At 39.6% G+C, this 3,857-nt stretch overlaps 1 long non-coding RNA gene across 1 annotated transcript in view; it reads left to right on the forward strand.

Moving 5' to 3' along the window:
* The window catches only part of LOC128248694 (uncharacterized), a 13,020-nt gene that overhangs the window by 2,117 nt on the left and 7,046 nt on the right, over nucleotides 1–3,857 (forward strand). Inside the window, exon 2 of the long non-coding RNA XR_008264853.1 lies at nucleotides 1,747–1,817. This is a non-coding gene — a long non-coding RNA (uncharacterized LOC128248694). The remainder of the gene's footprint in view (nucleotides 1–1,746; nucleotides 1,818–3,857) is intronic.

Consider the following 3,857-nt stretch of genomic DNA (forward strand, 5'->3'; position numbering starts at 1 on the left):
ATATATATATATATATATATACGACGTGCTTCTTTCAGTTTCTGTCTACCAAATCCACTCACAAGGCTTTGGTTTGCCCGAGGCTACAGTAGAAGACACTTGCTCAAGGTGCCACGCAGTGGGACTGAACCCGGAACCATGTGGTTGGTAAGCAAGCTACTTACCACACAGCCACTCCTGCGCCTGTACCAAGAACTTGGTCTTTATTATTCTACTACACACACACACACACATATATATTGTCCCTAACTGAGGAGGAAATAGGAAGTGAACACAGCCAACACAAACACAACTGATAATTGGTGAAAAATCACATCAGCAATTTATCAACAGCTAAAGGAACACTACCCAGAGAATATTGGGAGACTTCATGGTTCAGCAAAGATCACAGATGTTCATGGGGAATTTTAGAGGACTCAGCCGGCAAAAAAAGGTGATCAGAGTAAAAGGAGGTCAGAGTCATAGAGTGCTCTGGCCCCACATAGGTGGCAGTTTTTTTAATCTTATTTGTTTGTGTACTAAATCTATAACCTGTTTTAATGTATTCTATTACGTTTTTTTGCTCCAGTCCCTGTTTTTTTTAATGTATATATGTGGATGTATGTACCCACCATGTGTTTTTTTTTACCATTTAAAATTATATTTTTGTATCAGTTCAATATAATCGATTTTTTTCCTTTCCCTCAAATTGCTGGCTATGTGTCAAAATAAGAATGAATCATTATTAAAAAAAAAATCATTATTATTAAGAAATTTTCTTCGGTAGTTTCACATGAATTTCTGTTGCACCACCTGGTGCACCCCCATGTTCCTGAGGTGTGGGTGGCATTGTCCTCCTCCTCCTCCTCCTCATCATCATTGTTGTTGTTGTTATTATTGTTATTGTTGTTGTTATTATTATTATTATTATTATTATTATTGAGTGAGAGAGCAGTGCATGCCATCAAAGTGATGCTTGGGTAAAATATACGAAGCCCATTATACCCATCATAACTTCCCGTCTGATAAGGGTACACCAGGCACCTGCATCACAACCATATGTGTGCAACATGGTGATCTTATACCAAGATGAACAGCGCATGACCTCGCAGGTGAGGCCCAGTTAGAATTTTCTTCAGGTTGAGTAGCCCATCCTGCTCAAAAGGTTCCTGAATAAGGTTTGTTTAAGGATATTGAACGAAACACCCATGTTTCCAGAGGTGAATAATTCAAACTCCAAAGAATTCCTCTCAACACATGGCTATGATGCTCCCCCACTACTTCTGCTTGTGATCAGAGATACACATATCATCAGCCACTAAGGGACGAGCAGAATATTTGCTGTAGCCCATCTTTTATGCCAAGATAAAACAATGGACGTGATAACACCTCCAATCAGTTAAGATCAGAAGCTACGAGAGCCACTGCCTGGTACTGCATTATTATTATTATTATTATTATTATTGTTATTATTATTATTATTATCATTATTATTATTATTGTTGTTGTTTTTTGTTTTTGTTGTTACTATTTAAAATAGTTCATGCTCAAAATTTTAAGAATTAACCGCTATTTACATAAATTCCATTTTTTGTTCCGCCAAACTCTTCCACGCCATCATCATCATCATCGTCGTCATTGTCCTCATGAACAGCAACAACAACAACAACAACGACAAGTTAGTCACTTAGTGAGTTATGTTTAGATGTCCTAGTTAGTTACTTTTCTACTGCTTTGTAAAGTTGACATCAATTTTTCTCCACTCAGTTGACCTTGAAAACGTAACGCTGTAAAAATCTATACTGCAAGCACAAATACAACTCCGAGAGGAAGCTGCTGTAAGTTTGTTTGTTTGCTTGTTATTTTTTCTTTTATTTTGTATTTTTTTTGTCCGTTTTTTTTTTAATTATTTATTTTTGGTTCAAAACTTTCTTGTTGATTTTATTCATTTATTCTTTCACTCGTTTCAGTCCTTTGACTGTGGCCATGCTGGAGCACTGCCTTTTAGTCGAAGAAATCGCCCCTCTTTGTAAGCCTGGTGCTTATTCTATTGGTATCTTCTGCCGAACTGCTAAGTTACGGGAATGTAAACACACCAACATCAGCTGTCAAGCGATGCTGGCAAGAACAAAGAGGCACAAACACACACACACACACACATAAATACATACATATATATAGCCACTATACCTTTTTCTATTTTCTCTCCCTGTTTATTTCTGTGTTCCTTTCCGTTGAAGAGCATAAGCTCGAAACATAAAAGCCTTTCTCACTTCCTGAATGTTAAACTAATACATCTGTTTGTTGTTTACACACCCATCTTCGTCTTTTGTTGTTTAGTAAATTCTCACTAGTCCCACTGCATGGCACTTTGGGCAAGTATCTTCTACTATAGCCTCAGGCCGACCAAAGCCTTGTGAGTGGATTTGGTAGACGAAAACTGAAAGAAGCCCGTCGTATATATGTATATGTATATATATATATGTGTGTGTGTGTGTGTGTGTGTATGTATGCGTGTGTGTGTATATGTTTGCGTGTCTGTGTTTGTCCCCCCAGCATCGCTTGACAACCGATGCTGGTGTGTTTACGTCCCCGTAACATTAGCGGTTCGGCAAAAGAGCCCGATAGAATAAGTACTAGGCTTACAAAGTATAAGTCCTGGGGTCGATTTGCTCGACTAAAAAGGTGGTGCTCCAGCATGGCCACAGTCAAATGACTGAAACAAGTAAAAGAGTATATATATATATATATATATATATATATATATATATGACAGGCTTCTTTTAGTTTCCATCTACCAAATCTACTCACAAGGCTTTGGTCGGCCTGAGGCTATAGTAGAAGATACTTGCCCAGGGTGCCATGTAGTGGCACTGAACCCAGAACCATGCAGTTGGGAAGCAAGCTTCTTACCACACAGTCACTCCTGTGCCTAATTATATAATTATTTTAAAGTTCCACACTAACAATTTCTTGTCATTGTAGAATATTGTAAATTATGCAGACATCCTTTCATGTTTACAATCATCATCATCACCATCATCACCGCTAATAACAACAGCTACAATAACAACAACTACAACAACACCATGATTATAATCATACCCACCACCATAATCATTATCATCATCGATATCATAATCAGTATCATCATCATCACCAGAAACATCACCATCACAATGGCCACCACCGCTGACACCACCACCACCACCACTACCACTATTACCATTACCACCACCACTACTACCATTACCACTGCCACTACTACCATTACCACCACCACTATTACTACTACTACCATTACTACCACCACTATTATCATTACCACCACCACTACTACCACTACTACCATTACCACCACTACTACCACTACTACCATTACTACCACCACTACTACCATTACCGCCACCACTACTACCGTTACCACCACCACTACTACCATTACTATCACCACTAATACCATTACCACCACCACTATTACCAATACTACCATTACCACCTCCACTACCACCACTACGATTACTACCACCATTACCACCTCCACCACCACCCCCACCACCACTACAACCAGCACTATTACCACCAACACTGCAGTGATCATCATCAGCATGACTGCAGCTGCAGGCGCCACCATTCCAGTGCCATCTTTGTCGTTGCGAAGGCAGTGCCTATGGCCGATGACACAGCAGCCCAGTTTCACTCCCTCGGCTGGAACCCACTTCACATCATTCTCATTTGCAAAGTGCTTGGAACAAGAGTTAGGAGGCAGAAAAACAAAGCAGGTTATATTAAGTAGTAGTAGTAGTAGTGGTGGTGGTGGTGGTAGAGATAGTGGTGGTGGCAGTAGTAGTAGTAGTAGTAGTGATGGTGGTGGTGGT

The sequence above is a fragment of the Octopus bimaculoides genome, chromosome 9 (genome assembly GCF_001194135.2).
Source record: "Octopus bimaculoides isolate UCB-OBI-ISO-001 chromosome 9, ASM119413v2, whole genome shotgun sequence".
In the NCBI taxonomy this organism is placed as follows: domain Eukaryota; kingdom Metazoa; phylum Mollusca; class Cephalopoda; order Octopoda; family Octopodidae; genus Octopus; species Octopus bimaculoides.